Genomic DNA, 25,304 nt, shown 5'->3' with positions numbered 1-25,304 from the left:
ATGTCCTTAGGTTAGTTAGGTTTAAGTAGTTCTAAGTTCTAGGGGACTGATGACCACAAATGTTAAGTCCCATAGTGCTCACAGCCATTTGAACCATTTTTGTAGAGAGTAAGAACTGTCCAAGAAAACAGAGATAGTGAAGACTAAAAAAAAGTGTTAAGCCACGGTGTCATAAGTTATCTGTGCAGTATGGCGGGTATTATCCCTCTCAGCCAAGAGAATAATGTTGTTAATCCGTTCTTCCTTCGTTACCACCATTTTAACAGCTTTATCTTCCAGAAAACGAAAAAGAAATTAGTCACTGCTTTCTTCACTTGCACGGAGACTTATGTTCATCCTGTGGATCGACTGTTTGTAAACAGCCTTAGAGTGGCAAAAATAGGTAAGAACTTAACAGAACTGTACATAATCACAATCTAACCGTGTACCTCCCAGTCAGTTGTCACCACCGCATCGCGGAAGCTACTGTGCCCACAGGGAGTTACAACGCGACACCACGTTTTTCGCAGACTGTAGGTGAGTCAGCCAGTGGCGGTGCAGCAGCTCCTTCAGATTGCGTCAGCTGCTGTCATCTCGGCCTGCCACACACTTCCAGGAAGCGCCTTCCCTGGCCGAGATGCGGAGGCGCCATCCGTAGTGACGGCACAGCGTGGTACACACACACACATCGGAATAGCAGCGCTTACGTCATCGATGAGTAGGATTCCGTTCCCAGGTGAGGGAATGTCGTATACTGCCGTGCTGCATGTGCGCCGTATTTGGTCCATTGGCGGAGAAATTCCGGTCTATGTTCATCTACATCATACTGCGTAAGCCAGGTAATGGTGTGTGGCGGTCCTCGCGTCCAGGCAAAAAGGTTACGTGAGGGGCACGCCCACTTTGTATTCGGAGGAGCCAATTTACTTATATAATACAAGTTCCCCGTAGGAAACAGTAAGAATAAGGAGCCCTCTCCCGTTCAGTATTTATTGCGCAATAATATTGTGTCAACGTATTGCACAAAAGTGCGATGCCGGAAACGGCACAATATTACTGCGCAATATTTATGCCTGGGACGCGTCAAAACTCTACCTTCGTAGCGAGGATATATATATATATATATATATATATATATATATATATATATATATATATATATATATATATTCCTCAACAGCGTTCCTTGTTAACAGTATCAGCTTATTCCCAAGAATTAACAACGTTCACTCACTTTATACTAGGCAGAAATCCAGTCTCCATTTGGATCGCATCTCCTTGACTTCTGTGCAGAAAGGCGTGCTGGATTCTGCTGTATCCACTTTCAATAAGCTACCACAAGAATTCAAAAGTCTTAAACTTAATCCAAGCGTTTTCAAATCCGAACTGAAGAGTTTCCTCATGCGTCACTCCTTCTATTGTGTTTAGTATTTCTTCGAAAAATTAAGCTATTTCCTACGTTACAGTGTTGACTGCGTTTATATAAACTTATAGTTCTTCGTCTTTTTTGGACTGGGGACCGAGCCGCACTATAACACTGCGTTCGGTGTGGGGCGGCGGTGGGGTGAGTGGACTGCTGTAGCCTGTTGTGCTGTTGTGGGGTTGTGAATCACTGAGGCCTCTGAGGGCTACGGCGGGGACGAAGCCTCTCTGTCGCTTCTAGGTCCCCGGTTCAGTACACAATACATACACATTGCCCAATGCTTCATCGAGGTTAAACATGGCCGAGAAATGACGATCGATTGTACGGCCGCCGCAACAGAGTTAAATATGTAATCAAACTACTCCCCTCGATGCATTTAAATAGATAATTCCTTTAATATGTCTTTCCTGAAGTACTGATATTCATAAGTCGTCACTGTATCAGTTGTTCGCACTTCCGCAAATCACGCAGTCTCGGCAGTGCTCGCGTTACAATATATTGCGCCATGTAATGAGCGAGCGTCAGTATTTAAAAAAAAAAAAAAATGGTTCAAATGGCTCTGAGCACTATGGGACTTAACATCTATGGTCATCAGTCCCCTAGAACTTAGAACTACTTAAACCTAACTAACCTAAGGACATCACACACATCCATGCCCGAGGCAGGATTCGAACCTGCGACCGTAGCAGTCGCGCGGCTCCGGACTGAGCGCCTAGAACCGCTAGACCACCGCGGCCGGCTAGTATTTTTAAAGCTCTACACTCTCGTTCATTATATTGCGCAAACCATCAATGCGCTCTGAGGCGGCCAAATACAGCTGGAGGTTGTGAGAATGGACGTGCGCCGAGTGACGCTCCGTCTTGATTGCACAATAAGGTTTATTAAATTTCATACTGGGCTAAATTGATGAAATGTATGACGAGATAAAAGAAATTATTCAGGTAGTGAAGGGAGACGAAAATTTAATAGTCATGGGTGACTGGAATTCGTCAATAGGAAAAGGGAGAGAAGGAAACATAGTAGGTGAATATGGATTGGGGGGAAGAAATGAAAGAGGAAGCCGCCTTGTAGAATTTTGCACAGAGCATAACTTAATCATAGCTAACACTTGGTTCAAGAATCATAAAAGAAGGTTGTATACCTGGAAGAATCCTGGAGATACTAATAGGTATCAGATAGATTATATAATGGTAAGACAGAGATTTAGGAACCAGGTTTTAAATTGTAAGACATTTCCAGGGGCAGATGTGGATTCTGACCACAATCTATTGGTTATGAACTGCAGATTGAAACTGAAGAAACTGCAAAAAGGTGGGAATTTAAGGAGATGGGACCTGGATAAACTGAAAGAACCAGAGGTTGTACAGAGTTTCAGGGAGAGCATAAGGGAACAATTGACAGGAATGGGGGAAAGAAATACAGTAGAAGAAGAATGGGTAGCTCTGAGGGATGAAGTAGTGAAGGCAGCAGAGGATCAAGTAGGTAATAGAAATCCTTGGGTAACAGAAGAAATATTGAATTTAATTGATGAAAGGAGAAAATATAAAAATGCAGTACATGAAGCAGGCAAAAGGGAATACAAACGTCTCAAAAATGAGATCGACAGAAAGTGCAAAATGGCTAAGCAGGGATGGCTAGAGGACAAATGTAAGGATGTAGAGGCTTGTCTCACTAGGGGTAAGATAGATACTGCCTACAGGAAAATTAAAGAGACCTTTGGAGAGAAGAGAACCACTTGTATGAATATCAAGAGCTCAGATGGCAACCCAGTTCTAAGCAAAGAAGGGAAGGCAGAAAGGTGGAAGGAGTATATAGAGGGTTTATACAAGGGCGATGTACTTGAGGACAGTATTATGGAAATGGAAGAGAATGTAGATGAAGATGAAATGGGAGATAAGATACTGCATGAAGAGTTTGACAGAGCACTGAAAGACCTGAGTCGAAACAAGGCCCCGGGAGTAGACAACATTCCATTAGAACTACTGATGGCCTTGGGAGAGCCAGTCATGACAAAACTCTACCATCTGGTGAGCAAGATGTATGAGACAGGCGAAATACCCACAGACTTCAAGAAGAATATAATAATTCCAATCCCAAAGAAAGCAGGTGTTGACAGATGTGAAAATTACCGAACTATCAGTTCAATAAGTCACAGCTGCAAAATACTAACGCGAATTCTTTACAGACGAATGGAAAAACTGGTAGAAGCGGACCTCGGGGAAGATCAGTTTGGATTCCGTAGAAATGGTGGAACACGTGAGGCAATACTAACCTTACGACTTATCTTAGAAGAAAGATTAAGAAAAGGCAAACCTACGTTTCTAGCATTTGTAGACTTAGAGAAAGCTTTTGACAACGTTAACTGGAATACTCTCTTTCAAATTCTGAAGGTGGCAGGGGTAAAATACAGGGAGCGAAAGACTATATACAATTTGTACAGAAACCAGATGGCAGTTATAAGAGTCGAGGGACATGAAAGGGAAGCAGTGGTTGGGAAAGGAGTGAGACAGGGTTGTAGCCTCTCCCCGATGTTATTCAATCTGTATATTGAGCAAGCAGTAAAGGAAACAAAAGAAAAATTCGGAGTAGGTATTAAAATTCATGGAGAAGAAGTAAAAACTTTGAGGTTCGCCGATGACATTGTAATTCTGTCAGAGACAGCAAAGGACTTGGAAGAGCAGTTGAACGGAATGGACAGTGTCTTGAAATGAGGGTATAAGATGAACATCAACAAAAGCAAAACGAGGATAATGGAATGTAGTCAAATTAAATCGGGTGATGCTGAGGGAATTAGATTAGGAAATGAGACACTTAAAGTAGTAAAGGAGTTTTGCTATTTAGGGAGTAAAATAACTGATGATGGTCGAAGTAGAGAGGATATAAAATGTAGACTGGCAATGGCAAAGAAATCGTTTCTGAAGAATAGAAATTTGTTAACATCGAGTATAGATTTAAGTGTCAGGAAGTCGTTTCTGAAAGTATTTGTATGGAGTGTAGCCATGTATGGAAGTGAAACATGGACGATAACCGGTTTGGACAGGAAGAGAATAGAAGCTTTCGAAATGTGGTGCTACAGAAGAATGCTGAAGATAAGGTGGGTAGATCACGTAACTAATGAGGAGGTATTGAATAGGATTGGGGAGAAGAGAAGTTTGTGGCACAACTTGACTAGAAGAAGGGATCGGTTGGGAGGACATGTTTTGAGGCATCAAGGGATCACAAATTTAGCATTGGAGGGCAGCGTGGAGGGTAAAAATCGTAGAGGGAGACCAAGAGATCAATACACTAAGCAGATTCAGAAGGATGTAGGTTGCAGTAGGTACTGGGAGATGAAGAAGCTTGCACAGGATAGAGTAGCATGGAGAGCTGCATCAAACCAGTCTCAGGACTGAAGACCACAACAACAACAATAACACTGGGCTAATGTACACAGTATTGCGCAATAAATACTAAGAGTGTGAGGGTCCTTAATAGAACAATATTGTGCAAAATTTCATAGCGTGCTATATAACTGACCCTCTATGGGTAAAAGTGAAGGCTGTGCAATATACTGTACAATATATTGACGGATCTACGGAAATTAGATTTTTGTTGCGCAAACTGCTTAGACTGTGTAGCCTCTATGAAATGAAGATGGCATCTGTTCTTTCGGACATGTCCGAAAGAATTGATGCCATGTTCATATCGTTAAGGCTAACCGGCTGATGACCTTCTTCAGTGCGGATGCACACGAATTGCCTGAACTCTTACAGGACTTTGTGGATTGTCTGCCTCTAGTAATGGGTATAAAGGCAGGGGCACTAAATGTAGTGTGTGGACTATAAGTTGAGAATGTGGGCTCACGGGGAGCATGCTGGTGATAAGTCCCTGCAGTCGCACTATCCTCTGTGCCCTCGGTGGATCAGATACGGTAGCTCAGCGTGTTCGGTCAGAGAGCTGACTGGTCTCTGTAATAAAGCAACTAAGTCAATGTACAAACAAACGAACTTCAACGGATGTCATGTGACGTCCGCAACGACCAAATACAATGAACAGTAACGAACAAAACGCAAAAAAGAAAGATGGATAGAGCGTCTGCCATGTAAGCAGGAGATCCCAGGTTCGAGGCCCGGTCGGGGCACACATTTTCAAGTGTCCCCGTTGACGTATATCGACGCCCGTCAGCAGCTAACAGTATTCATTTCATTGTAATTGCCGAGCGAACTGTGGTTGGCCACAGCAAAGCGGGAAAATCAGATAGAAACGAGCTCGTAGGTTTTAATGGCGTTGTGTAGAAGGTGAATAAACTTGTCACAACACTACAATGAAGGGCCAGGTTTCAAATTCCAGTCCAACCATAGAGATGCTCGAAATTATTGGGAAAATGTGAGGAAATAGCGTTTTTTCTGCTATTGTTAAGAGATTAACATCGCAGGTAAGCAAAAGTGAACCGATTATCACAAAGTATGGTCAACGGAAGGACACCAGCGGACCACACAATAGAATGACCACAGAATAGCTAAATACACACGAAAAAAAAATTTCAAAACAGTGGAACGTTATGTTAAGCATCAAGAAACTTTGTCACAGTAAATCTTATTTTAGTCCAGTCAGCGTTGCAAACTTGTATAGCATTAAGTTTGTTCCGTACTGAAGCTGGCCTGTGGGATAATTACCAGTAACTTCAGAGAGTCGGTTATTGTCGTCCACGTTCTCTCCACCCAGGTATATTTTCCGCAACACGAATTCGTCAGCTGAAAAGTATGCGCCAGGTCAAGGTGTTAGCTCGTGACGTCACACCGGTAAGTCTGGTCAGTGTTGGGGCTTCCCTGGTCGTGTGACACCCCGGAGTTGGCACACCACACACACTTAGTCGCTGTGTGTGAGTCACGCCACGGCTAATGGGATTAAGCCTGCACTGGGTCAACAGCTGGCCGGTGGTAAGGAACGCCCTTAATTTTCACGCACCATTGTCCTGTGAAATATGGCAAAGGCGACGGAGCTGCTAGCAGGTGTCTTAAGATTAATTCGAGGCCTTGAGCGACATACACAGACGGGAGGTATCAGAATCCATTAAACTAATAAGAGAAACTAGCTTGGCGGCGCAATGATTTAAGTCAGGAAAATAGATCAGTTTCGCACCTGGCCTTCATAGCTTAAGTCTTCGTAATTTACATGCATCTTTTCGGTCTGGGATGATTTTTCTGATTCTTTGTTGCCTTCAGAATGCATCTTGGGAGTCTGCTCGTCTGCCTTAGGGATCAGCACATTCTGTTCTGGTCTTCAGTTAATAACGTTAACAGCAAGTGATAGCGCCGGTCTGTGAAAATTTTTCTGCGACAGCTTTATAAATGCATGTGTACAAGAACCAAGAAGGGAAAATAAGAGTAAAAGACTAAGAACGAAGGGCTCAGAGTAGAAAGATTGTCCCTGCTGTTCAATCTATACACAAAGAAGCAATGACGGAAATAAAACAAATATTCAGGACGTCGATCAAAATAACGGTTGCAAGGTCATCAGTGATAACATCTGCTGATGACATCGTTATACACAGTAAGAGTGAGGAAGAACTGAAAGATCTGTTGAATAGAATGAACAGTATAATGAGCACGCACAATGGATGGAGAGTAGAAGAAAGACGAAATTAGTGAGGGGAAGCGGAAATGAGATTAGCGATGAACTTGGGGACTACGAAATAGACAGAGGTAAGGAAGTCTGCTACCACAGAAACAAACTAACACATGACGAACGAAATAAGGTGGACGTAAAAAACGGACTAGCTCAGACAAAGAAGTTAACTTGTACCAAACTTCGGCCTTAATTTGAGGAACAAATTTATGAGAATGATGTAAAAATGAATCATGGACTGCGTGAAAATCGAAAAGGAAAGAACTGAAGCGTTTGGATGTGGTGCTATTTGAGTATGTTGAAAAGTAGATGGAATGGTAAGATAAAATGAGGAGATTCTCCACAGAATCGGCGAAAAAAGGACCTATGGAAAACAAAGACAGGAAGGAGGGACGCGATTCTAAGACATGTGGTAATCATCAGGAAATAACTTCCATCGGGCTTGAGGGAGCAGAGAAGAATACAGACTGTACGAGAATGCAGGAATTGCAGCATACCCAACAAATAATTGAAGGTGTTGGACGTAATTGCTACAACGGAATGAATATTTTGGCTCAGGAGAGGAATTCGTGGCGGGTTGCATAAAACCAGTCAGAAGACTGCTGACCTAATAAAAAATTTTAAAATAAGTGGGAAATAACGGCAATTGCCATACGCTGGTATCCTCGACTGATTTAAGTGTGTCTAAATTTTATTGCTCTTAACGAGCCCTCACACGCCCAAAACATCCGTAGATACATCCGTGTTAACGACTGAGTAACTTCATGTTTGACAGGCCATGCAAAATATAACATAGCTACTTGTCGACAGAATTCTAACTTATACCGATTACGTGATGACTGCTGTGTTTTACTTCTGCAAGACAGGCCTATAGTAAGGATTTCTGAGGATGACAGCAAATGTCTTCCGTAAATTGATCATTTTCTGGTGGATAACAGGCTGCATTGGTGTAAGGAGTAGCAAACATGCTGATCAGTTCGCCAACAATGTCCAAAACTCTTACCCACAATAATATTTCTTCCGCTCTAATCTACTGCTAAGTAAGAGACAGGGAGGTCAACGGTATGTACACAGAACACTTACTCCAAAGTTAACTTGGTACTGGGCCAACAAGTAGTGCTTACCACCTGGATCATAGCTCTGGCATCAGCCGTAAGAACATTACGACGCTTAATACTCGTAAGTTAAGGACACATCGGTACCAGTAAAGCGAAGCTTCTGCTTAAGTAGATACCACATCCAAATTGTGAATGCTACGCAGCTACAGATGACATCTTGTGATTTTAGTGTTGTGTATAAGGTACAACAAATGGAAACAAAAGTACTAAACAGAACCCTACAAATATTTTTTCTCGCACAGATAGTTCTAAGCTCGATGGTAATCAAATGAACAAGAAAATTTGTTAGACTTTACTAAAGAGGCTATAACATTACGTTTTGTTTTTCATTTTTATTTTTCTATTCGAATTCATTTAATTTTTTTGTGATTTACCAGCTGACAGTGCGTAGACAGCATCACACTTACAGTTGGAAAACGGGTCAAATCAGGCAAATGGTGAAGGAGTCGGCAATGGTCCTACTGTCAGAAATGAGCTTAGTCTATCAAGAATCTGACTTCGACTCCTACAGAACATTTCAGTGTTTTACGGGTGTATGGGTTTATTTCTTATATTATTTCTGTTATATACATTCTCAAAAATAGTAGTACCCAAGCAATAATTTCTATAGTTGGATGTATGCTGCTTAGCAGCCTAACCAGTTGATTCTTACAGAACGAGTTGTCGAATTATTATGGAATATCTTTTTTATTCCTTTGTCGTATTAAGAATGTTAAGGAATAGGTGAGAAGTAGAACCGAGGCTGCAGGATTGGGAGGATAAAGAATTTAGGATGAATGGAAGTTGAAAGGTGGATGATGGAGGATGTATGCTGGAGGAATGGAGGATGAAGAATGTAGGTGGGATGGATGCTGGATGATAGAAGATGAAGGATACGTAATGGAAGATTGAAGACGTAGGATGGAGGATGGAATGAGGGGGATGATGCAGGATGGAGGATGAGATGTGGAGAGCTGATGCCGTAGGATGGAGATGGGAGGATGGAGACGAAGCTTCCAATGTCGTTTCAGGAATTTACACTTTTCATTCCACACACGAAATGCGCGATGTGGACTGTTACGGGAAACTGATCTTTTTAACTCGAACCTTGAGAGCTGAAGGAGATTATAGGCGAAATTTCAAAAATTACGATCAGGAATGAGGAATTAGACATTTCGTTTTGTCATTAGGACAATATTTCCCTAGTTAAAGAATTCCATACATAACTCCACTTTTGCATAAAAAAAGAATGAAGCTGACGAACTACTCGAGACGTTCCGCAATGTTTCTCCAGATGTCAGATATTGAGTTCTGTTTCTACAACACTATCAATAATAAATTATTCATAACTGGCCTTCAAGGAAAAGTAGCTAATACTACATGTTTATAACCATTCTCTCGAAATCGAGTAATATGCCTCCAACATATAGCAATTCGTAAGTCATATGTATCGATATTACTACCAACTCAGTATCAGCGGTGCTAGAGATTTTATTAAAGACTCAGGTCAAATGATCTACGTGCATTATTTCCTGTTGGTACAGTGGCAGACTTCCCTAATTTTAACTTCTACACTCCTGGAAATTGAAATAAGAACACCGTGAATTCATTGTCCCAGGAAGGGGAAACTTTATTGACACATTCCTGGGGTCAGATACATCACATGATCACACTGACAGAACCACAGGCACATAGACACAGGCAACAGAGCATGCACAATGTCGGCACTAGTACACTGTATATCCACCTTTCGCAGCAATGCAGGCTGCTATTCTCCCATGGAGACGATCGTAGAGATGCTGGATGTAGTCCTGTGGAACGGCTTGCCATGCCATTTCCACCTGGCGCCTCAGTTGGACCAGCGTTCGTGCTGGACGTGCAGACCGCGTGAGACGACGCTTCATCCAGTCCCAAACATGCTCAATGGGGGACAGATCCGGAGATCTTGCTGGCCAGGGTAGTTGACTTACACCTTCTAGAGCACGTTGGGTGGCACGGGATACATGCGGACGTGCATTGTCCTGTTGGAACAGCAAGTTCCCTTGCCGGTCTAGGAATGGTAGAACGATGGGTTCGATGACGGTTTGGATGTACCGTGCACTATTCAGTGTCCCCTCGACGATCACCAGTAGTGTACGGCCAGTGTAGGAGATCGCTCCCCACACCATGATGCCGGGTGTAGGCCCTGTGTGCCTCGGTCGTATGCAGTCCTGCTTGTGGCGCTCACCTGCACGGCGCCAAACACGCATACGACCATCATTGGCACCAAGGCAGAAGCGACTCTCATCGCTGAAGACGACACGTCTCCATTCGTCCCTCCATTCACGCCTGTCGCGACACCACTGGAGGCGGGCTGCACGATGTTGGGGCGTGAGCGGAAGACGGCCTAACGGTGTGCGGGACCGTAGCCCAGCTTCATGGAGACGGTTGCGAATGGTCCTCGCCGATACCCCAGGAGCAACAGTGTCCCTAATTTGCTGGGAAGTGGCGGTGCGGTCCCCTACGGCACTGCGTAGGATCCTACGGTCTTGGCGTGCATCCGTGCGTCGCTGCGGTCCGGTCCCAGGTCGACGGGCACGTGCACCTTCCGCCGACCACTGGCGACAACATCGATGTACTGTGGAGACCTCACGCCCCACGTGTTGAGCAATTCGGCGGTACGTCCACCCGGCCTCCCGCATGCCCACTATACGCCCTCGCTCAAAGTCCGTCAACTGCACATACAGTTCACGTCCACGTTGTCGCGGCATGCTACCAGTGTTAAAGACTGCGATGGAGCTCCGTATGCCACGGCAAACTGGCTGACACTGACGGCGGCGGTGCACAAATGCTGCGCAGCTAGCGCCATTCGACGGCCAACACCGCGGTTCCTGGTGTGTCCGCTGTGCCGTGCGTGTGATCATTGCTTGTACAGCCCTCTCGCAGTGTCCGGAGCAAGTATGGTGGGTCTGACACACCGGTGTCAATGTGTTCTTTTTTCCATTTCCAGGAGTGTATATATAGCTTCCCTATGTTTTATGAGTTTCTCCATTCATGCACTGCCAATCAAGCTGATTCTGAGAAGCTATTATTTTATTCGGTAATCACCTGCTAACTCACGAAACATAGTGGTTTACTACGTAATCAGGTGTTCACTTGCAAGGCACTCACAACTTCCGCCGCGCGTAATTGCAACTTCGTTCTGCCTCAGGTAGTTTCCCGTGGTTTAGTTGAATTTACTACCTGCCTAGAGCAGTTCTGTCCGCAGTGAATAGCACTGTTAAAGACCGTGCAGCAAGTTTTTAACAACATAACATAGAGTGCACGCTCCAAAGGTTATCACTGAAGTCATCTAAGGTCGGACTCACATATCCCGAATCTTGACTGTTAGTGTAATGTGAAGGGAAAAAAATATAGCTTGGAAACAAAAAATGAATCTGAGTAGGATCGGAAACGACAGATGAAATTATGGGTTTCTGAGGAGTCACGACAGTTTTCGTACTCAAAAACATACGTATGGCCGGCCGTTGTGGCCGATTGGTTCTAGGCGCTTGAGTCCTGAACCGCGCGACTGCTACGGTCGCAGGTTCGAATCCTGCCTCGGGCATGGATGTGTGTGATGTCCTTAGGTTAGTTAGGTTTAAGTAGTTCTAAGTTCTAGGGGACCGATGAACACAGATGTTAAGTCCCATAGTGCTCAGAGCCATTTGAACCATTTTTTGAAACATACTTATGTTCAGGAATGTTCAATTTCTATCGAAGAAAGATAAAAAGATGGAATATTATCAGGACAGGAATGGGGTTATAAGTTGACGTACAATCTCATATGCATTCACAGTGGTCTGCAGAGTTTATATGTACGTGTAGGCATTATGAAGAGACATGGTGTAAAAGGATCCAGTTAGCGTACCTTTTGACGCGAGTCTGTGACTTACACGTGCTACTGCGGAAGTGTCTTCTTCGGAAGCACGTCATCAAAGTACAGTTTCTAGTAAATGGCTGTCTTATCTCGTGACCTAGATTGCAATCTCACTTCCACCACAAGAAATCTCATCTTTCCACGACGCTGTCGCATGCTCGGCGTTATCTGCAGATCTTTCCGGGACGTTGACATTACGCTGCTGGGAGCGTTAGCGTAATCGCCTTAAACTTCGGCCTAAAAAAGCACACGTCATCCGATTACAAATGATAAGTGAATTTGATAGCTAGGTGATTACTGCGCGTAACAGCTTAAGATACTCGTCCATAGGATCGACAAATATCTGAAAGAGATTGCGAAACACGTTTGTGAAACGAAAATATAACATTAGTAATTGTGACAGTTGTAGAAACAGTACCCAACACGAGAAAATTCATCACATTTTTGATGACTAGTACAAGTATACATAGGTTCACGGATGTAGAAATTAGTCATGGATTCATAGTTTGCTGTTTTCCCTTTGGTTTCCTTATCATGTCGTTATTTGATGGAACAGTTTGATATTTAAACGTAAGAGTGCGAAATGCGATTGTTGAATTACTGTGGTGAGCAAATTTTCGGTGTGATTAATTGCATTAACTTTTCCATAATTTAGTAAGCCGCTAACTTATTAGTACAAGTATCGACACTCGCAGTGTATTCAATTACCATACCATAAGGTCAGTGCGGGATAGCAGGTTTGGAATCTAGTAAAACATTCCAAATACCTTAGCTCGAAAATGCGCTGTTGTCCAAGCTATGAAAGTAGAAGATAACCCAAGGCGAGCAAGTTACTGTGACTCGGCGTTAACCATAGCAATATCTACGCATTTTCCATAACGCGTAATACCAAGGAGGTGGAGGTAATATGTGCCCACCAACAACAAAAACTTAAAAAAATATATTTCGTTAAATATGTTTAACTTTTATTAAAAATATACTTTTTAAATACATGCATATGTACAGGGTGGCGCACATAAAAATAGCACGTGTAAGGATAAAGGAAATGGGGTGAAATCACAGGTCCGCAGCTCGGGGTCGTGCGGTAGCGTTCTCGCTTCCCACGCCCGGGTTCCCGGGTCCGATTCCCGGCGGGGTCAGGGATTTTCTCTGCCTCGTGATGACTGGGTGTTGTGTGCTGTCCTTAGGTTAGTTAGGTTTAAGTAGTTCTAAGTTCTAGGGGACTGATGACCATAGATGTTAAGTCCCATAGTGCTCAGAGCCATTTGAACCATTTTTTTGAAATCACAGAAACGAAGAGCTGAAATGGACTTACCAGTTATTTACAGTGAAAAACAGAATGAAAAATACAGTTATAGAAGATGGTGAAAGTGAGCCCCTGTATAGCTGTGCACGTCTAAACATACTCAGGTACACCAGGCGTAAAGTTCGGGTATCGATGGCGGAAACTTCACGAATGATGTTGCCCGTCAGTTCCTGTACTATGTGTGGATTTGTTTCATAGCCCTTGCTTTTGAAGTATCCCCACATGAAAAAAAAATCAAATGTTGTTAGATCCGACGAACTAGGTGGCCATAAATTTTTACTGGCAGTTCGTCCGGGATACCTTAGACGTGTGGCATGTTGCCCCATCTTGCTGGAAGAAGCAGTATTCTCTTTCATATTCAGTGAGCTGAGCACAAAATGTATCAAAAATTTCCTATATGCAACCGTGTTGATAGTAGAGTCAAAATATATCTGTCCAATGATGCGTGTTCCTGTTACGCCGCACCAAACGCCGGTTTTTTTTATCATGGTGTGGTTGCTGACACACAGTGTTTGGGTTCTTCTTTCCCCAGTACTTTGTTTTCTGTGAATCCCTATGACCGGAAAGATGAGACCATGCTTCACCACTCATAATGTAATGGAAAGAGTCTAACAAATCTTCGTTGATATTATGCAAAAGCCACGTGCAGTAATCTACACGTTTCTGACTGTCTTCCTCCCGTAATTGGTGCACAACCGTCACACGATTTGGCTTCAGATTAAGACTTTTCAATACCCGCTGGCAACACCTCCTACTTATATGCGCCTGTTGGGCCAATTTACTTGATAAATTCTTTGGGCTGTAAATAATTCTTCGGCAAATGTCTGCAATAACTTCTGGCGTGCGAACTGAAGAAATTCTTTGTCGTTTTACATTTTGCACAGATCTGCAGGTGCGACTCTGTATTGCCCTCTTTGCTGGTAGTCCTCTATCCGGATTCATGACCCCAAAAATTTGGCGAATTTCCTTAATCGAACCTGTTTTCAGATATGCTTCCACAATTTCAGTTATATCGAGGAAGTCATTTTGGAGACCGTAAAGAGAAAAGTCTAACTACACTTACGAAATAAACTGAAATAGCCTACTAATAGAACATGCTAACAACCAGTTATTGCCCAAAACTGTCCATTGAGGTACCTGTTTATTCCAGAAGTCGAAATATTGCATTCGCATTCAAGGGGGAGGCGGGCTACTTTTAACTACTCTACCCTACGTAAGTGGGGCACAGAACCTCAAAAGATATTTTAGCACAATTTTAGCAACAGGCACCCATTTACCGTAATGTATACACAGTGTGGAGGAGTACTTTTATGACAACAAAAAGAGTTCAAATTTCGTTATTTGTTGTTGATTTTCATTCTCAAAAGACTTTTTAATGTTACACAGGTGTGTGAGAAGAGTCCTGAATCTGAAAATATCAATATGATATTTCTTGTGGAAAGACATAAATTTTTAAGTTTTATTGAACAATTTAAAACAGTTACGGTATCTTATATAATAAATCATTAAAAACAATAAGTATTTTTCAAAATTTTAAATATAATGTCCCAGATTAGATTCCTATTTTTAAGTTTTATTGAACAATTTAAAACAGTTACGGTATCTTATATAATAAATCATTAAAAACAATAAGTATTTTTCAAAATTTTAAATATAATGTCCCAGATTATATTCCAATATTTTCAAAGCGTTGGCGCAAAGTAACCCCTTCTCCCTTAGTATTGCGAAGGTTAAACCAGAGTACAACACTGTGAAATTTCCCTGCTCATCTTGTTTACGGATGTGGCTATGTACCTATGGAGGAAGCATTTAAAACGTCTAGGACTGTCACCTGTGGGCGCATGAAAATCTGCATTAGATTCAAGAACATGGTAACCAGTAAAAGGTATTCTGTGAATAATGGGCCGGCATTATCGGTGACAACTTGAGTGAATATTTCATTCTATCTTCCCCATTAAAGGTACACAATCACTTACAGTTTTTGCAAGTGTTATTGCCCGTACCGTTGGAAAATCTCTCCACCTATGCTACATGGTTCCAGGAGGATGTGGTTCCATCAGGAGTGCGCACGGTCGCGTTTCCCTGTGGGTGACAGTTGATTTACATTCCGCCAGCTCTGGCCGTGATTTGCAGGTTTTCCTTAGGCTGTGAAGTGAATACCGGAGCCGTCCCCAGAATTTCTGCAAATAAAATTCCCTTTTTTTTTTGCAAGCGATAGTAAGTAAAAGAAACCAAATAAAACTCCCTAAAAGCCCACGCTTGGAGAGAGTACATAGCATGTCTTAGAATAGCCCGCTCCACTCCATCAAAAAGGAGAATGAAACGCCGAAATAAAAATGAAAAATACATTCCGCCATGTGCCATCTCTGCCACAAACTTTTTTTCATAAGTGACGAAATAAAGACTGAAAATAAGTTAAAGAGACTGTCACAGACAGTAATGACAAAACATTCAAATGTAAGTGTGGTGCAAACATTACGTCATTAAAAGAACCAACGTGTTTATATGTAATTGAAATAAAATCACTGACAGTGTAAGATTCTTATTATCATTGTTCTTGTTCGTTTGATGAAGGAGGACACTTTCGTTTGTCTCGCTTCATGGAAGTAGGTCTCAATCGCCGCCATTGATGACGAAATCTGTAAAAACGCTGTCTGTCTCCTCTCGTCTGAGAATGTAAGAGTAATTTTGCGGAATGTAGATTCTAAAACTTATGTGTTACCTTTCATTTATCCAAAAAGTCATTTTCCGCTCCCCACCCCATCATATCAATTGATTATCGGATTGGCCGTTTGCTTGCAGTATTGCTTGGTCAACGGCGGTTAAATTACTTTGAACTAACAGTAAATATAAATTCATATTACACGGCCGTAATAACATAGCTTGTGATTTGGGAAAGGCCATTTAAACGGCAACTACAGCCACACAATTTATCTCTTCACTTCGTAAGAAGCCAGTTCGCGCTCACGGTCGATTATTGCCCGATCGCAAGCGCAACAACTACAAAATTAGCAGCAATAACAATTTCTATCGCGATCGCCATAATTTGAAGCGAGTGCGAATTTCAGTTCTGCTAATGCGTTACACGCACACAAAATCAAATAATAGGTAGGTAGGGGCTGGTATAGCCACTTGACATTTGGACGTTAGTACGGTGACTGAACAGAGGTATATTGTTGTAATCTTCCACAGTGAAATAGTTTCAGGAAATCTAAATCATTATTCATGCCTTTGTCAATCATACATTGCCTGAAGGAGAGGAGGAAACGAAACGCAACATCACAGGTTGGGAGAGTAAGTGACGTTATTTCAGTGATTACAAGAACGAGTAAAATTCACAAAGAACTTGGCTGAGTGAGCATACTTATCAGAACGACGTTACACCCCCTCTGACCCGGATGAATACACTGATTCGGTGGGCAAGCGTGCCATAAAACCGTTTCATCTTCCGCTCAGGAAAGGTGGCTCACAGTTGCTGTAACTGCTCCTTGATATTCTGAATACTGGTACTGGGACACAGTAAATTATCCGAGGTAGTCCCCTGCATATTCAGTAGAGGACATATCTGGCGGTATTGCTGTCCACAGGAGTAACTCAGCATGACGCGTACAAGCGTCATGTGTGTATGGGCATTGTCATGTTGAAAAATAGCACCACAATACTGTCGCATGAGAGGTAAGAATGAGGACGCTGGTTGTCTACTGTGCGCTACCCTCAATTCCTATCAGCAGTCACCTGAAGTCGTAGACGATGGCTCTCCACTCTGAGACAGAAGTCACACTACTGTGCTCTCCAAGATATTGTAAGAATGGGACCACAGGTCGTGTAGCCCCGAAATAAGGGCAGACGATGGGCATCCGGGATCACGGAGAACTGCGATACATCACTGAACACAGTGCTACATCATTCATCAGCAGTCCATGATTCCTGGTCGTGGCATCACTCCAAACGTAGCCGTTTGTGTTGAGTGTTAATGGCAGCCTATGCATGAGACACGCCAACGGCCTTACCGCCGTGATAACACCGACTCCTGTCAGATGACCGAAGTTAAATGCTGTCGAGCTGGGCTATCACTTGAATGGGTGACCATCGGGTCTGCCGAGCGCTGTTGGCAAGCAGGTTGCACTCAGCCCTTGTGAGGCAAACTGAGGAGCTGCTTGACTGAGAAGTAGCGGATCCGGTCTCGTTAACTGACATATGGCCGGGAGAGCGGAGTGCTGACCACATGTCACTCCACATCCACATCAAGTGACGCCTGTTGGCTGAGGATGACACGGCGGCCGGTCGGTACAATTGGGCCTTCATGGCCTGTTCGGACGGAGTTTAGTTTAGTTTACGCATGGGGCACAAATTCACTTGTCCAGCTACTGTCAGCGCGAGATGACACAGAATGTTCCAGAGAGACCATTACCTGTTCTCGGATGGCAAGCGCTGATGTGAAGGCATTACAATGTACGTGTTGTACAATACGGCAATCCTCCCTCGTAATGAGACGTGATTGAATGGAACCTTGACGATAAGTATGCCGTGCGGTCCAACTTCTACCTAGTGTCACGTAGGATTGCCCCACAAATCCGGATGTTGCACGATTAGACCAGCCGAGCAAATGGGGACCATCCATGAGGAGTACGTGGCATCTTATTGGTGTTCACAGTGATCGCTCAACACCTGGTGCTGTTTCACGCTCCTCATGCACCTTAACAGGTCCGATAGCACTGAACTTGGATAACGTCTTTGGCGGTCTTTCTATCTGCCACAGAGAATAGCAACTCTTAATCGTTTACATAACCGCCGACGGTGTGTACGTACACCAGGTTATGTTGACATCTGGCTATGTCTTCTGGGTGTTTATCTTTTTTTTGTCAGGCGATGTAATCCACTTCGGTGCCAGTAAGACCAGGGCGTCTGATTGGATGATTTTGATCCGTTTATTAACACAAGAAAAAGGTTTTTCGTCTGATTCTACTTTCGGAAACAGTGAACGCAACTCGCTGTGCTCTCCTTACCTCCATCTCGGTTTCGTTCACCTTTCTTTGTCAAAGAGGCTTGCATTTCGCTTGTATGTATGATGAAACTCCGTTTGCTTTCGTATCAACTTTCTGACATGGCTATTGAGAGACACCCACACCCTTACTGACTCTTACTTGCAGCTGGCCTTCCTGAATACCATTTGCGAATAGATGATTGAAGAGCGATACTGGTAGTGGAAGTCATCTTCGCCATACACTTGCCTATCAGATGTGGATGTAAATTTTGATGTAGAAGGATGAAGCAGACGATTACATTTTTTTCCATGTATAATATTAAATTGCTGTCCGCAGCTCGTGGTCTTGCGGTAGTGTTCTCGCTTCTCGCGCAAGGGTCCCTGGTTCGATTCCCGGCGGGGTCAGGCATTTTCTCTGCTTCGAGATGACCGGGTGTTGTGTGTCCTTCCTCATAATTTCATCATCATTGACTCGCAAGTTGCTGAAGTGGCATCAACTAAAAAGGACTTGCAGTACGGCAGCCGAACAACGACGCGTGGGGCCTCCCGGCCAACAATGCCATGCAATCATTTCATTACATTACTGTAATTAAAATGACCATTTATAAACACATTGGGACCCCATTGTGCTCTTTGTAAGAGTCAAGTACTCTTGGCACCGAAAGCTACAGCTCGGTATGTTCTGAATTGTCTGAAATAAAGTTTTAAAATGACGTGTAAAGTCACGAAGCTGGAGGTCACAAGGACCAAAAATAAAGTTTAAATTAAACTATATCGTTACATAGACATTTTAAGATCTTAAACATCTGTAATGCATGTATGGACACTGAAGCTCCAAATGAAAATTTCTACTAACAAGGGAACCTCCCCATCGCACCCCCCCTCAGATTAAGTTATAAGTTGGCACAGTGGATAGGCCTTGAAAAACTGAACACAGATCAATTGAGAAAACAGGAAGGAGTTGTGTCGAACTGTGAAAAAATAAGCAAAATATATACAAACTGAGTAGTTCATGGGAAGATATGCAACACCAAGGAGACTGGGAACGCGGGAGCGCTGTGGTCTCGTGGTAACGTGAGCAGCTGCGGAACGAAAGGTCCTTAGTTCAAATCTTCCATCGAGTGAAAAGTTTAATTTTTTATTTTCAGTTTATCTGACAAACTCTTATGTTTTCATCACTTTTTTGGGAGTGATTATCACATCCACAAGAAAACCTAAACCGGGCAAGGTAGAAGAATCTTTTTACCCATTCGCCAAGTGTACAAGTTAGGTGGGTCGACAACATATTCCTGTCATGTGACGCACATGCCGTCACCAGTGTCGTATAGAATATATCAGATCTGTTTTCCTGTGGAGGAATCGGTTGACCTATGACCTTGCGATGAAATGTTTTCGGTTCCCATTGGAGAGGCACGTCCTTTCGTCTACTAATCGCACGGTTTTGCGATGCGGTCGCAAAACACAGACACTAAACTTATTACAGTGAACAGAGACGTCAATGAACGAACGGAGAGATAATAACTATGCAAAAATAAAGAAAGTAAAATTTTCACTCCAGGAAGACTTGAACCAAGGACCTCTCGTCCTGCAGCTGCTCACGCTACCACGGGACCACGGCGCTCCTGAGCCCAAATTGTCCATGATGTTGCCTATGTCGCCCATGGACTACTCAGTTTGTATATTTTTCTTATTTTTTTACAGTTCCACACAACTTCTTCCTGTTTTCTCGATTGATCTGTGTTCAGTTTATCAAGGCCTATCCACTGTGCCAACTTATAACTAAATCTGAGGGGGGTGCGATGGGGAGGTTCCCTTGTAAGGCCAGGATTAGCCACTACACCACCGTGGCACAGTGGCTTTGCACAGCTGCACAGACTGCCCTACCACCACTCCTAGCTCCTCAATCCAAATTCCCATTCACGCCTCAGCCAATTTGTATTTCCAGTAAACTCGAACAGCATTGCAGAGGCTTTGCAGCTGTATTGCAATAGCATCTCAGCATCGAACAAAACGGGGGATCCTGCCCGAAACTCACGCATAGGTGCTTTAATCAAATGAAACTATATGGATCCAGAAACATTTTCAAGTCTCAAACATCTATGATGTATATACGTAAACTGAAAAGACAGATGAAAATTCGTACTAACTCCAGGATATGAACCTGGCATCTCGTACTCAGTAGCAAGATCACTAACCACTACGACGCCGAGGAAAGTGGCTTTGCAAATCCCACGATGTCTGAGAACCGTATAGTTTCTGTTGTGTCTAGACCATACAGCCCAGACACAATGCTGTAGCCGATAGGGCACGCAAGGCTAACGCAGACGGGCGTGAAGTCTGGAACATGAGACTTATAAATGCACTAAAGAAAAATACGTAGCTTTTTTAATACTTAACTTTATTCTCTTGTTGGAATACATCTCTCCTGCATACTCGTAAGCTATTGGCACTGATACAAATGGCGCCTTGCTAGGTGGTCGCCATTTAACTTAGCAGAGGGCTATTCTACTGTCTATCTCTCGGCAAATGAGAGCACGGCTTAGCACGTCCAATCGCTAGCTATGTTGTCCGTACAACTGGGGACGAGGTCTCCTCAGTCTCTCGAGACCTGCCTTGTGGTGGCGCTAGGTTTGCGATCCCACAGTGGCGACACGCGGGTCCGACATGTACTACAGGACCGCGGCCGATTTAAGTTACCACCTAGCAAGTGTGGTGTCTAGCGGTGACACCACAGTTTCATTACATTAAAGCACCTGTGCCTTCGTTTCAGTCAGAATTTCCCGTTTCGTTCGATGCTGGGGTGCTATTCCAATAAAGTTGGAGAACCTCTGCAATGATCTTCGAGTTTAGGAGGAATACCAAGTGGGATGAAAGGTGAATAGGAATTTACGTTGAGGAGAAGGCGTGCTGGAATAATCCGTGCAGTTATGCAAAGCTACTGTACCTGGGGGGGGGGGGGGGGGGGCGTAGTGGCAAGTGCATCTGCCTGGTGAACGGGCGACCCGGGATCGACTCCCAGACTAAGTACAAATTTTCATTTGTTGCATTTAGTCTGGATATATACGTAAAGAAACAAAGTTTTCATCACCACGAAGTTTAATTTGGGAGCCACATCAACACTCAAGAAGGGTTTCGTTCCTGAAACTCACGTTATATTCCAGATAAATGAGCGCTTGTACTAACCGAGTATCTCATGCCGAAACGTTTGATATCTTTATGGGAACGCAGACTTTCTGGGCGAATTTCACCGATGAAAGTTTCTCAGATTAACGGCCAAGTCGTGGAGTCGTATTTTCGCAAAGTTTGAACAAGTTTCCTGGTCGTCGTTTCGAGCGAAGTCACGAGAAGATGACGACAAGAAAATCTTCGGAACGTTGAGACAGCACGACGCCAACTTCTCTGACTTCTTACCTAATATTTAATCAGTTAAGATATTAGGTTACACGGAAAACGAACCTTCGCTGTTGTAATCATACTTCATAACTACTTGATACCATCCTCCATCTGTCTCCCACGAAAGGTTTTATCTCCGCATATTTAGTAAACACCGAACATCTACTTGTTCATATATGAGTATACTCCTCAAAGTACTGTAAAGTGCATGTTGGAGGGTAATGAGTTGTACAGTCCCTGCTCTTTATCTACACTTACAATAAACCCCCCTATATCCTCTTTCCAAAGTCTATTCCCCTAAATGTTAGCGGCTGTCCAATAAATCTGTTGCCGTTGGTTGTGGAGTCTGGTACAGGCTTAGGTGTTACCGTGCCATTCAAGTAGTTCTTAATTTTATATTTTATCTCTCTACTTAATGCACATCAGTATACATTATACATTACGCAACCTGCAAAGTTTCACATATGGGATGTTGGCTGTTTAGTTCCACAATACTGAGGGACAGCTATGCGATTTCAACGTCTACCCGACATGCACGTCAAAGGCTTTCAGGAAGAATACCTTGTGGCGTCTTCATGCGGAAAGATAAAGCGAAAGGACAATACGTAAAATAACTCAACAGTGCCGACTGTCACATTAGCAGTAACGTCTGTAAGGGCAATTTTCTTTGTTTTTTTTAATCATTTGTTTCCCTTCGCTAACCCGAAACAGATAGCCACTGTGAAGATAAAACCTTCTGTGGAGTTAAACCAAAACTTGGCCAATAGCAGTCTTTTACGACGTGACTGGTCGACAACGAGTAAAGAAATAATTGTATTTATACGAGGGGGTGCTGAAACGTAATGCCTCCCAATTTTTATTCTGTTCTCGACATCACTTGAAATATTATATCTCACGCATGACTTCCCCGCTTTGCTAGCGCAATTAGCAACCTTCTGCCGCTACAGGGCTCCTAATTGTAGCGTGTAACATGGCAGTGTGTAACGCAACTCTGTCAGTTCAAGAGAAAACCTCATAAAACTGAAAGCACGAATTCAAAGATTTCGTCCACACATGGACCATTCTTTCCTTCAGCATGACAATGCCGGGCCACACACCAGCGCTGCGACATCTGCAACAATCCAAAGCCCTGGATTCACTGTCATCGATCAGACTCCTTACAGTCCCGACTTGATCCCATCCGATTTTCACAAGTTTCCGAAACTTAAAGTACGCTTTTGAGGACGTCACTTTGATAGTGACGAAGCTTTGCAAGCACAGGCAGGGTTGCGTCTCCGTCAACGATGTCAAACATTCATAAGTGATGGAATCGACCCAAAGTCTACATCTACATGGATACTCTGCAAATCACATTTAAGTGCATGGCAGGGGGTTCATCGCACCACCTTCACAATTCTCCAATATTCCAATCTCGTATAGCGCGCGGAAAGAATGAACACATATATCTTTCCGTATGAGCTCTGATTTGCCTTACTTTATCGTGGTGATCGTTCCTCCCTATGTAGGTCGGTGTCAATAAAATATTTTTGCATTCAAGGACAAAGTTGGTGATTGGAATTTCGAGAGAAGATTCCATCGCAACGAAAAACGCCTTTCTTTTAATGATGTCCGGGCCAAATCCTTTATCATTTCAGTGACACTCTCCCCCATATTTGGCGATAATACAAAACGTGCTGCCCTTCTTTGAACTTTTTCGATGTACTCCGTCAGTCCTATCTGGTAAGGATCCCACACTGCGCAGCAGTATGCTAAAAGAGGACGGACAGGCGTAGTGTAGGCAGTCTCCTTAGTAGGTTAGCCTTCCCCACATCATTTTCTGTGTTCCTTCCAATTTAAGTTGTTCGTAATTGTAATACCTAGGTATTTAGTTGAATTTACGGCCTTTAGATTAGACTGAATTATGGAGTAACCGAAGTTTAACGGATTCCTTTTAGCACTGATGCGGATGACCTCACACATTTCGTTATTTACGGTCAACTGCACCATTCAGATATCTTTTCTAAATCGTTTTGCAGTTTGTTTTGACCTTCTGATGACCTTATTAGTCGATAAACGACAGCGTCGTCTGCAAACAACCGAAGACGGCTGCTCAGATTGTCTCCAGTTCGTTTATGTAGATAAGGAACAGCAAAGGGCCTATAACATCAGTGATACTATTACACTCCCCTGAGTCACACCAGATGTTACTTCACCGTCTGTAAATGACTCTCCATGCAGGATAATGCGCTACGTGGCGTCGTTCAATAAATTTTCCATCCAGTCGGAAATCCTGTTAGATATGAAAGAATGCGTATTTTCTCCAGGAAGTGTCGATTTGGTACTGAATCATAAGCTTTTAAAAAGCCGGAAAAAACGAATAAACTTGATTTCCTCCATCAATGGCACCAAGGAGATCATGTGAAGCGCACGAGTTTAAGTTCACATGATTGAGCTTTACGGAACCGCTGTTGATTCCTATGGGGGTTAATTTGTTTCAGACAGGTTGTTGTTGTTGTTGTGGTCTTCAGTCCAGGGCCTGTAAAACACTACCTTGGGGAACGCCAGAAATCATTTCTGTTTTACTCGATGACTTTCCGTCAATTACTACGAACTGTGACCTCTCTACAGGAAATCACAAATCCAGTCACATAACTGAGATGATATTCCATAAGCACGCAATTTCACTACGAGCCGCTTGTGTGGAACAGTGTCAAAAGCCTTCCGGAAATCCTGAAATACGGAAACGATCTGAAATCCCATGCCAATAGCACTCAACACTTCATGTGAATAAAGAGCTACTTGTGTTTCACAGGAACGATGTTTTCTAAACCCATGTTGACTGTGTGTCAATAGACCGTTTTCTTGGAGGTAATTTGCAATGTTCGAACACAATATATGTTCCAAAATCCTGCTGCATATCGACGTTAACGATATGGGTTTGTAATTTAGTGGATTATATCTACTACCCTTCTTAAATAATGGTGTGACCTGTGAAACTTTCCAGTCTTTGGGTACGGATCTTTCGTCGAGCGAACGGTTGTATATGATTGTTAAGTATGTAGCTAATGAATCAACATACTCCGAAAGGAGAAGACTTGCTTTTGTTAAGAGATTTAAGTTGCTTCACTACTCCGAGGGTACGTACTTCTATGTTACTCATGTTGGCAACTGTTCTCGATTCCAATTCTGGAATATTTACTTCGTCTTCTTTTGTGAAGACATTTCGGAAGGCTGAGTTTAGCAACTTTGCTTTGGCAGCACTGTCTTCGATAGCATCTCCATTTCTATCGCGCAGAGAAGGCATTGATTGTTTCTTGCCGCTAACATACTTCACATACGACCAGAATCTCTTTGTATTTTCTGCCACGTTTCTAGACAAAGTTTCGTTGTGGAAACTGTTATAAGCATCTCGCATTGAAGTCCGCGCTAAGTTTCGAGCTTCTGTAAAGGATTGCCAATCTTGGGGATTTTGCGTCTGTTTAAATTTGGCATGTTTGTTTCGTTGTTTATGCAACAGTGTTTTAACCCGTTTTGGGTACCAAGGAGGATCACCTCCGTCGTTTGTTAAATTATTTGGTATAAATCTCTGAATTGCTGTCGATACTATTTCTTTGAATCTAAGCCACAGCTGGTCGTCACTC

This window comes from Schistocerca nitens, chromosome 1, assembly GCF_023898315.1.
Source record: "Schistocerca nitens isolate TAMUIC-IGC-003100 chromosome 1, iqSchNite1.1, whole genome shotgun sequence".
Lineage (NCBI taxonomy): Eukaryota > Metazoa > Arthropoda > Insecta > Orthoptera > Acrididae > Schistocerca > Schistocerca nitens.
This window is presented reverse-complemented; position numbering follows the sequence as displayed.